We start from the raw sequence: 11,927 nt of genomic DNA on the forward strand, positions 1-11,927 counted from the left end.
ATAATAAAATGCTCAAAGTTCATGCAGGGATGAGACTAGTTTGCATTTCTGTCAGCCAGAATAGAGGCCTCATATTAGATAAAGCACTTGCTCTTGTATCAGGCTTAACTTAGTTCTAGAGTAAAGGGTCCTCTACCGTGCAGTCCTTCTGGTGTCCTCTACCGTGCAGTCCTTCTGGTGATGAATTCTTTCAGCTTTTCTCGATCTAAAAGCATTTTATTTTGTTTTGTTTTCTGAAAGATTTTTTGCTGGGTATAGAATTGTGGGCTGACAGGTTTTTGCTTTTTTAAAGTGTTGTTCCACCAATGAAAAGTCTGTTCTCATTTTAATTGTTCCTCTCTATATATAATGTGTATTTTTTTCTTTCCTGCTTCTAAGGTATTGAAAGCAATTTGATTATGATGTGCCTTAGAGTAGTTTTTTTCATGTTTCCTGTGCTTGGGGTTTATAAATTCCTTGGACCTGAGTTCATAGTTTTCAACAAATTTTTGAAAAGTTTTCAGTCATTATTTCTTCACATGTTTTTCTGTTCCCCTTCCCTTTTTTTGGAGGCTCAAATTGTTATATGTTAATCATCATATCAATATGTAATATAAATATAATATATTCATATTATGAAACTATGTCTATATTATATTATTATATTAATGTAATAATAATGTATGTATACAAAGCTGCTTTGAGTTGTCCCACAGATCACTGAGGCACTGTTTAATTTTACATTTCTTTTTTCTCTGTATTTCATTTTGAATATTTTCTTCAAGCTCACTAATTTGCAAAGTTGAATTTGCTATTATCTCATCCAGCATATATTTTAGCTCAGACAGTATAGGTTTAATCTCTAGATATGTGTTTTAAAAAATATTTTCTGGCAGTGCACCCAGCAGTCCCGGGGATCTGTCTCTTGCTTCAACAGTATTTGGATGGAACAGATCCAGGAATGCTCCTTCCACCAGCCTCCAGACACCCTCCAAACTTTTTTCTAGTTGCAACTTTTGGAGCCATCTTTTCAGCCACCGTCTGCCTCCAGGTCCAGACAATATTCCTATATTGAGCTTAGCTTCTTATTACAGATCAACCATGAGCTCCCAGATTTGTCAGAATTATTCCACTGAGGTGGAGGCTGCTGTCAGCCACCTGGTCAATGTGCATGTGTGTACCTCCTATACTTACTTCTCTCTGGGCTTCTATTTCAACTGTGAAGATGTGGCTCTGGAGGGCACAGGCCCCTTCTTCTACAAGTTGGCTGAGGAGAAGCAAGAGGACACTGAGCATCTCTTGAAAATGGAAAATGGTGGTGGTGGCAGTGCCCTCTTCCAGGATGTACAGAAGCCATCCTAAGATGAGTTGGGTAAAACCCTGGATGTCATGGAAGCTACCTCGGTTCTGGAGAAGAACCTGAACCAGGCCCTTTTAGAGCTGCATGCTCTGGGCTCTGCCAACATAGAACCCCATCTCTCTGACCTCTTAGAAAACGACTTCCTGGGTGAGGAAGTGAAATTCGACAAGAAGATGGACAACCTCCTGTCTAACCTTTGCTGTGTGGCTGTCTCCCAGGCTGGGCTGGATGAGTATCTTTTTGAAAGGCTCTCCCTCAAGCACAACTAAGAGCCTCTGGAGCACAGCAGCCTTTGAGGGAACACTCAGGCATCTCCCTGGTGCCAGCGCTTCTGCCTGAGCCTCTCTGCAGCTACCAGGCATTTTTAACCACCCTGGAGCCCTCTCCCAAGCCATGGACCAAATGGAAACAACAAAGCCTTTTGCAGCAGCTGGTGAAAAAAAAAAAAATCTTCCTTGTTTCTACTTAACGTTTTGAACATATGGAAAATACCATTTTAATACTGTCTGCTAATTCCAACATCTATACCAGGTCTGGATTGGTTTCAATTAGTTGATTGTTGTCTCTGCACAATGATACCTATTTTCTTGCTTCTTTGTGTACGTGGTCATGTTTGGATGGCCGACATTATGAACTTTATCTTGTTGGGTGATGGATATTTTTAAATTTTTGTAAATATTCAACGTTGTTCTGAATACACTGAAATCATTTGATCTTTTTGGGCCTTGCTTTTAAGAAGTTGTGGAATAAACTAGAATAGTGTTTAGTTCAGGGGTAATAATCATTCTCCATGATTGAGGCAATACTTTTTTGAGGATTCACAGATGCTGTGAGAAGGAAGAACAGAAGGAGAGGAAAAAAAGGAATCTCCAGTAGGCTCCATGCCTAGTGCGGAGCCCTACATTGGGCTCATGATCCCGAGATGATGACCTGAGCTGAAATCAAAAGTTGGAGACTTAAATGACTGGGCCACCTAGGCACCCTACATCCCATAAGTTCTACATCCTAAATATTTACCTGTCTCATCACTACTTCCTAATCATCTCTCCCTTTAGACTACGACAAGTCTCTCCTCCTAACTACCACCATAACTAGTCCTTTCTCCCACAACATAGCCAGAGAGATTTTTCTAAAACGAAAAACAAACCATGTCTCTCTTCTGGCCTCTCACTACCCTTAGGATAAAGCTCACAGTCCATATTGAAGACTCAAGGCCTTTCTTGGTCTGGTCCCACCCTGTTTGCTCTCTTGAATCTTTCGGGAAACCATTCTTACCTTTCCCTCTGGCTCCACTCCTACTCTTTCATCCTGGGGCTTCCTGCCTGGAACAATTCTCCCAGTGATTTTTCACTCTGTTAATGCCCAATTCTTCATTAAGCTCCCAGTTTAAACGCTGCTTCTTCAGGGAAGGCTTTCCTGACCACCTACGTCCCTTTCCCACAACTCTGGTGCTGTTCCTGCCAGGCACTCTCATATTTCTTTGCTTCAGTGATCATAGGATTTATCTCACCATATTATTAACCGTCTCTCCCCATCCCAACTGCTGTGCCTATTCCCATGGTGTCCCAGCACCTACCCCAGTGTTTGGTTCTAAAAAGAACAAATTTTTATCCCGCATAACATATTGCACGTCTGCTCCCTCCATCCCATGCCCAGAGTCCTGTTCTGGGCCATGACCCTATAACCCTGGCTTCCTGAAAAAGCCTCAGATCAGCCTCCCTGCCCGAGGGTCTCCTTCATCTAATCCACCCTGCTCACAGCAGCAAGGACCATTGTCCTCAAGCATCATTTTGATCATATCACTCCCCTTCTTAGAAGCCTACAATAGCTCCAATTGCCTCTTGAATTAAATTAAAACTCCTAATCATGGGTCTCAAGGGTCTCTACCAATTAGCTGCCTCCCTTCCCCCACACCTAGCTGCTGTCATCTATCCACAGTCCCTCCAGCATGGCTTCCCCTGCTGCCCTGGAAATCTGCGCCATGGCCCAACTCCCCCCTCTCTCTGTGGCACTCTCTCCTCCTTTCTTAGCTGCTCTCTCTCGCTCGGCCATGTCATATCCCTTCCCGCACTGAAAAAACATACGGCTTAATAATCATTTTCTTTATGGCTGTTTCCTAAATCAACCCCCAAGTGGCTTTGTCCTTTCTGGCATAACCCGTTTTCAGGTGTGTAAAATATTTGCGCTTAGGGGTATGTTTTCAGTGTCTCATGCCCTATGGCTCCTGCTAACTTATTTTGGGTCATGTCTTCCCTATTAGTGTCCAGTAACTCCAAGGACGGGGATGATGTCTTTTCATCCCTTGCGAGTGCCTGTGACCCTCAGGCAGGTTCGTGCCTGAAGCCCTTGTTTACCTTCGCAACAGAGATGGAGGGGAGACTGGAAAGTGGGAATTCCTAAAGGAAACTGGTTTTCCTTCCGGTTTGCCCGACCAGACTCTAATCAACCTGATGCATGCAGCCCCAGGTAAGCAGCACATAGTTTGTGCTCAACATCCTTGTTCAAGGGAGTGGGAGGTTGGTGGATCTTAGTGTGGTGGTGAGGAAGAAGAACAAAGTCAAACCTGTGGGCTTTGTGTATATTATTTCACGCCTGTCTCCCAATAGCCTGGCAAATCACAAGTGATCATCCCTGACTTACAAATACATTAGGAGTCAGAGAGGTGAGTATAATTTGCTTGGTCACTGATGCAGGTCTTCCTGATCCAAAATACCTGCTCCTGGCTTCATATCAAGGACGACATGTTTCTGGATGAGTAGACCTTCTAGCAGGGGGCCTCAAATCTAAACCATAATTAAAATATACATCCCGACACATTTGTGTCCACATGACATATATCCAACATATGCCACAATGTTGTCTTTCCCTTTATGTCTAAATAAGATTCTTACCAAGGCTGAGCCACAGGGCTCTGCTCACCCTGTTTACATGTCCAGCCCTTGCAAAATAAGGTTCTTCCATAAGTGACAGCGTTTTCAATTTTAGTCAAAGATTTCTTTAAGAATTTGATGAAAGACAGGGACTCTCTCCCCAGAAAAAATACACAAGCATGATGGCTCCATAAGTCTTGACGTATTCAAAGATGCAAAGGCTAGCTTCAACATGGAGACCTATGAGAAAACCTGGGGATTGAGAAGAATTTAGAGAAGGGGCTTTTGGGAAAATATATTACATGACCCTTCATGTAATAGGCACAAAACTGGTTGTGCCTATATTAATCTATGGTCCCTACTGGTAGGTTTTAGTCACACCTATATTTCCAGATCGGCTTTTGTTGTGATTGTAGACAATGCTAACCTGCTATTTTAGCAGGTTTGTTTGGTGCTTGCACCAGTCTGCTCTATTTTCAAGGGGGAAGCTCCTTCCCAAACAGCAAACTCCTTTTCCTGGGAAACTCTTCCCTTTGTAGTGGAGGAGAAAGGAAAAAGGAAAAAACTGGAGGTTTGGGGGTTGCTGTTTGAGGCTGAAGGGTGACATCTCTTGGTGGAGAGAAGAAAGGGACTTTTAATTAGACCGCTTTTCACTGGGCCATGTTGGAAAATGAGTGCTCATGGCCTCAAAGTGTCCGGGAACCCCTTAGAATCGTATGAGAAATTTGGGGTGTATACAGAAATGTGTATTTGTCTGAAAAAACAATGGTTCAGGGCTTTCATCAGATTCTCAAAGGGTTCTTTGCTCATGAAAGTTAAAGCATACTGGGTTGGCCCTGTATTTTCTGTGTTTGAAGTTAGATCACCTGCAGCAGAAACACTGTGGAGTGTCCGTTAAAAAGTCAAATTCCAGGGCCTCTACCCTTCATCTTCTGAATTAGTCTCTCGGGGGTATGGCCTGGATTCTGAATCTTTAACAAATTCTCTAGGTGATTTGGTTAAATTTCTGAATATGATAGGAGGGTTCAATGTATAATATCACCTTTTAGAATATGGCCAACAATTACTGTGTAGGGAAATGCTTATATTTACCCAGAGGCCTGGGTTCAAATCCCAGCTCATCTACTCACTAGATGTGTTAGCTTGGCAAATGATGAGAGCCTCTGAACTTTAGTTCCACCACCTGTAAATATGAAGCTAATTTATCTGTCTTGAAATAATATTGCTTAGTATATACTAAGAGTCCAAAAAGTATTATTTCCTGCTCATAGTGTCTTCTTAAACATCGAGTATTTTCCCCAAACTCCCTAGGTCTAATGTTTCTTTTTTTATATGCTCGGTGAGGATTTTTCATGGACGTATTGTCAATAAACAAAACGAAACAGGTTAATCATTTTCTACAATGTATAGCCAGGTATAAAAGGGTTTTGTTATGCCATCCAATAAGCCTGAACTGTAAACTACAAACTTTTCTTTGCCTTAACAGACGAATAAACAACATTCATATTTTGTAGGCTCTATGGACTCTCTCTGTGGACTCATGGTGATTTTAGAAAATGAAAAGCATACATGTCAGAATTTACCACAAGGACAAAGTGATCTGTGCTTGATAGTCACATTATTAAGAATGTTTGGTTTTATTGAGAATCCATTCACTAGTACATCCCCAGAAGCAAATAGCAAAAAGGAGGAAAGAAGAAATTCCTGTTGCTGTACAACCAGTCCTACAATCCTCTGGTAAGAACACTTGCCGCCCCCAGGCTCATTCCACTTCCTTCCACCACTTCCTGACTCACACCCCCAGGGACACTGGATTGTTTCAAGCGAATTCCTTCTGATTTTGTAGTTCTGTCCTACTACAGCTGGATGTCTTTTATCATTGGAAATTTTTTTACACAAATTGCCATTTTTACATACCAGTGAGCAGTTATCCCTGATCATGATGTAAGCAGAAAATATAAAGGAGATATAATGTCAAAATAAAAACAACAAATTCTTTGAATTCATTTCACAAAGAGTAACTGAAGTTCTCATTGGATCAACTAAAGAATTTCAGAATTTGTCCCTGGTGCTTTTTTTTTTTTTTTTTTGAGGCTAGACAGCTAGACATTTATTTCATTCAACGGTGGAAGAAGACTTGTTCATTTGGAACACAGGAAATGCTGACTCTGTGGAGAACTGGTATCCAAGAGGTCTGCTTACCTTAGACTTAGCATTTTCTCAGTCTTAAATTTATCAAGGCCTTCTTGAAGATTAGCTTGGGTTTTGTATTCTTTGATTGCCATCTGCTGGTGGTCTTCCATATTGGAAAATAAAAATGTCCGGGAAGATTCCAACATCTCGGTTGTTGCTTGATTTTAGCAGTTCTTGCCATGTTACAGAGAACAACACTTTTAATGTCCCACAAAGACCATGATGACACCAGAGAGCCACGCCGAAGTTGCAGAAAACATGTCTCTCAGAAACATTCCGGGTGTAGTTGTTTCCTGGGAAGATGCTTGAACAGAGACTAGGAATCACTCTGTAGGTCCAGTTGCTCATTTGTTTTTTTTTTTTAAAATACGTTTTATTTTTTAGAGAAGTTTTAGGTTCACAGCAAATTGAATAGGAGTACGGAGATTTCCCGTATATCCCTGGCACCCACACATGCACAGGTCCTTCAACAAACATCTGGCACCAGAATGGCCCATTTGTTAGGGTTGATGAACCTGCACTCTCACTTCATTATCACCCAGAGACCATAATTCAGGGTTCACTCTTTGTGTTGTCTATCCCATGATTTTTGACAAATGTTATAGTGTCATACAGAATAGTTTCACCGCCCTAAAAATCCTCTGTGCTCTGCCTATTCGCCCTTCCCTAACCTCTGGCAACCAGATCTTTTTATGGTCTCCATAGTTTCATCTTTTCTAGAATGTCATATAGTTGGAATAATATGGAATATAGCCTTTTCAGATTGACTTCCTGCAGTTAGTAATATGCATGTAAATTTCTAACTTGTCTTTTCATGGCTTAGTAGCTCATCTCCTTTCAGCATTAAATAATATTTTATTGTCTGGGTGTAGCAGAGTTCACCTGTCCACCTGCCCGAAAGACATCTTGGTGGCTTCCAAGTTTTGACACTTATGAATAAAGCTGCTTTAGGCATTCGTGTACAGATTTTTGTGCGGACATAAGTTTTCAACTTATGTTGTGCAATTGCTGGCTGGTATGGTAAAACATGTTCGTTTTTAAAGGACTAAGTGGGCAGAGTTGGTCATGAACATCTACAACAAGAATGCTTTTTTTTTAACCTTTAGTCCCTGAGCCCACAGTGGGGTTTAGGTGTTCAGGAATCCTGCCAACCTCACACACAAGCTATCGGGTAATTAATGTGAGTTTTCTGGGGAGATGCTTCACTATTTTTATGAGATGCTCAAAAATGGCTCTGGTTCAAGAAACACAGATCCCTGGAAACTTTGAAAGGAGTATAATCGAGTTGGAATTAGAAAATAAGAAAACTAACATTCCTGGAGAACTTAACACGAGCACATGTTAAGTTCTCGGTAAGTAATAAGTAAACAGCTCCCACATTTAAAAAAAAGAAAGAAAGAAGGAAAGAAAGAAAGAAAGAAAGAAAGAAAGAAAACCCAAAACAAAAAAAAACCATAATGCTGAAAACAACAGCTGGATTTATTGAGAATCCAGCAAGTTAGTTTATCTTTATTACTATATCTTTAAACTTATAACAACCATACGTTTCCAAATAATTTCCATTTTGTAAAAATGACCAGGGATCAGAAATACTGCATTGCTCATGTTTGTGCAGCTAAATATGAGGCTGAAACTCAAATGCAAACCAGTTTATACTCTGTTCGCCAATAACAAAGACAATAAAACAAAACTTCTGCTTCCAGAGGCTTCCATGAGAACACAGGAGCTGCCTCCATCTGTGATGAAGAGTAGTTACTCCCGAAGAGGAGGAGGAAATATTTGAGCAAAGTTTTGAAGGACAATAAAGACTTGGCTAAGCAGCGGAGATGGGGCAGAGATGGAATTCTGAGAAGGAAAAAGCGCACGATTCTGTGGCATAGAACATGAGACAGAGGCTGATTGAAAGTTCCAGAGCTGGTGCCATGATCCTTAGGAAGAATGAACCCTTGCCAGCTCTTGAAGCAATAGGGCAAAGACTAACCATCTCTGGTCTTAAAAAGAAGAAATTCCGGGACGCCTTGGTGGCTCAGTTGGTTAAGCAGCTGCCTTCGGCTCAGGTCATGATCCCAGTGTCCTGGGATCGAGTCCCACATCGGGCTCCTTGCTCCGCAGGGAGCCTGCTTCTCCCTCTGACTCTGCCTTCCACTCTGTCTGCCTGTGCTCGCTTTCGCTCGCGCTCTCTCTCTGACAAATAAAAAAAAAAAAAAAAAAAGAAGAAATTCCAAAAGTGAATTTAAAATAGATAAATTGAACTTCATCGGAGTTATAAGTATTTGTACTTCTGAGGACACCAATAAAAAAATGAAAAGACAACCCACGGAATGGGAGAAAATACTTTTAACTCTCCTATCTAATATTGGACTTTCGTCAGAGTGTATAAAGAACTTTTACGACTCAACAATAAAAAGACAAATAGCTCGATTTTTGAAAAAGATTTAATTTATTTATTCGACAGAGAGATAGAGGGAGCCAGAGAGCACAACGGGTGGAGAGGAAAGGGAAACAGCAGAGGGTGAGGGAGAAGCAGGTTCCCCACTGAGCAGGGAATCCAGGACTCCATCCCAGAACCTTGGGATCATGATCTGAGCTGAAGACAGATGCTTAACTAACTGAGCCACCCAGGGGCCCCATAACCTGATTTTTAAAAGGACAAAGGTTTTGGATAGGCACCTCTCTAAAGAGGACAGACAAATGGCCAATAAGCCTATGACGAGATGACTCACATCATCAGTCATCAGGGACATGCAAGTCAAAACTACAGTTTCATAACACTCAAGTCCACTAGAATGACTAAAACAAAAAAGACGATAGGAGCGCCTGGGTGGCTCAGTGGGTTAAGCCTCTGCCTTCAGCGCAAGTCATGATCTCAGGGTCCTGGGATCAAGCCCCCCATCGGGTTCTCTGCTCAGCAGGGAGCCTATGTGATCTCTTTCTCTCTGTGTGTCAAATAAATTAATAAAATCTTAAAAAAAATAACAAATATTGGTGAGGATGTGAAGAGATTGTAACCCTCATACCAGATCACCAGCGTCCAATGCTGGTGGGATTTTTAATGGGGCAGCCACTTTGGAAAAGTTTGGCAGTTCCTCAAAATGTTAAACATAGTTACCGATGACCTAGCTCAGCTAGGTAGGTTCAGCTCCTAGGTACATACTCAAGGAAATGGAACGCACGCCTCTTCACAGCCAACCTGTCCCTGACTGCTCATAGCCATATTATTCATAACGACCCAAATGTCCATCAGCCAATGACGGGATAAACAAAATGTGGAACTGCCATATTCTGGAATATGATTCAGCCATAAAAAGAAATGAAGCCCTGATGCAGTCCACAATGTGGATGAACCTTGAAAACACTGTACAATTCGATAGAAGCCAGTCATAAAAGACCACATTAGGCAATTGTATTTATTTGAAATATTCAGGGTAGGCAAATTCACAGAGACAGAAAGGAGGTTATAGTGGTTGCCACAGGCTGGGGGAGATGGAGGGGATATCAGTGGCTGTTCTTGGATACAGGATTTCTTTTGGGGGTGATGGCAAGTTCTGAAATTAGATAGTGATGATGGTTGCACAGCTCCATGATTATGTGAAAACCTCTAAAATTGTATACTTTAGTAGGATGAATTTTATGGTATAAGAATTGTATTTCAAGAAAGCTGTTGATCCAAAAGGGGGTGCATGGGGGTGAGGGGTGGGAATCATATTTGTGAAGCAGAGTTGTCCTATCCATGAAACTGTATCAGAAAGGGCGACGTGCGGGGGGCCTTAGGGAATGACTACAATAACAATTATAACCCCTCCCTTCATTCACTTAACAAGTAGTTGTTGAGGACCTATCATGGTCTGGATGCTGGGGATAGAGAGAAACAGACAAAATCTCTGTCTTTGTGGAGGTTCTATTCTAATGGGGAGATAGGCAGTAAGCAAATAAGTCAATGTGATCTCAGATGGTGCTAAGTGTTACTCAGGAAAAGAAAGAGGGGCAGGAGCTAGAAAGGGATGAGAGAGGGAGATGCTATTGTAGATGAGAGGCCTGGGAAGAGGTCTTTAGGGAGTGACACATGCACAAAGATCTGAATAATGAATTTTGTCTTCTCCTATGCGGCACTGAGCTTAGATGTACATGTTATTTGATCCTCTTAACAACCTATAGGGTAGGGGTACATGGCGGCTCAGTTGGTTGGGCAGCTGCTTTTGGCTCAGGTCATGATCCCAGCATCCTGGGATCGAGTCCCGCATCAGGTCCCTTGCTCAGCGGAGAGCCTGCTACTTCCTCTGCCTGTTCTGCCTGCCATTCCCCCTGCTTGTGCGCTCTCTCTTTGATAAATAAATAAATAAAATCTTAAAAAAAAAAACCACTCTCTAGGTTAGATACTACTGTATTCCCATTTTACTGATTGAAGTAGAGCAAGATGGAGCTGGTATTCATACCCAGGTTTGTCCTTTTATAAGCACTTTAAAACTCTTCAAAGCTCTTTCATGCAAATGGAATAATGTATGCAGAAGTGCTTTGTGGATGATAAAGCACTATGCAAATGCAAGTAATTATAACTATTTTAATGTAATCTGGTTTGACCTCCATGGCATCCCTGGGAGGGAGATAAGGTTTATAATGTTAGATCACTCTTAGACAAAAACAAACACACACAGCTGTGAAGTGCAAAGTAAAGTGACTTGCCCAAGGTCACCTAAAAGTTAGTTAATGGTATCATCAGAACTGTTTTTAAAGTTTTGTATTTTTGTCTCTGGGGTAAAAAATTCCCTGCATTTTTCTTGCCAAGCCTATTTATAAAACGATACTAATTATTAGAGTGAAAAACAGTTTAGCAGTCCTAAGTAAGTCTTCACATGATCTTTTCCTCTGTATCTTTGGCTCCACTCCCTCTACACATTCCTTCTTTTTCCCTATCTTTTCCCCTTCCCTAACTTTTCCAGACACTGACATGCTCACATACAGACTCCAGGAATTAGAAAGAAGCCATCACATGCCTGTTAATTACCACAGGGAAGAGGCATTTTCTGTCTCAACTGAATGAGACCCAGTCATGAGCTCTGAGGTAGAGAATCAGAGTGCACTTAGTAAGAGAAATATGGATTTCTTAAGGTGACTACATGGGGTTTGAAAATTACTCTTCAAAGTGATCATATGGGCTTGATTTTAGATGCTTTAGGCCAGAGGGAATTGACAACATCCTTGAATGTTAGGTCTGTTGAGAATGGTTAGTAGCATTTTTTCTATGCTTCATCCAAGGGACCAGAGATGGGCCCTTCCCCTGGCTATTGAGGACCTAAACCAGAGGCTTTGAGACTGTAGGATTTCAGAAACCCCACCCAGGGGATTTTTTTCTGTGAATGGTGCCTTGAAGCTAAGTGTCTGGTTAAGGGCCTGACAATACTCACCTTGACCAACTTCCTCCCCATCTCCCATTCTCTGTAACGTTTTGTTCTGGACCTCTTTTCTGAACCTTTGGATAAATTATTGCTTAAGCCTTCTGTAGGGATCGAAGATAAGGCTGTATCTAA

The 11,927-nt window shown here is 41.6% G+C and overlaps 1 pseudogene across 1 annotated transcript; it reads left to right on the forward strand.

The window, feature by feature from the left end:
• Positions 1-1,080: 1,080 nt before the first annotated feature.
• Positions 1,081-1,608, forward strand: LOC309864098 (ferritin light chain pseudogene; annotated as a pseudogene). The gene has a single exon. The product of its transcript is annotated as a ferritin light chain pseudogene (transcript).
• Positions 1,609-11,927: the final 10,319 nt, after the last annotated feature.

Source organism: Mustela nivalis, assembly GCF_964662115.1.
Source record: "Mustela nivalis genome assembly, chromosome: 5".
NCBI classification, from domain to species: Eukaryota; Metazoa; Chordata; class Mammalia; order Carnivora; family Mustelidae; genus Mustela; species Mustela nivalis.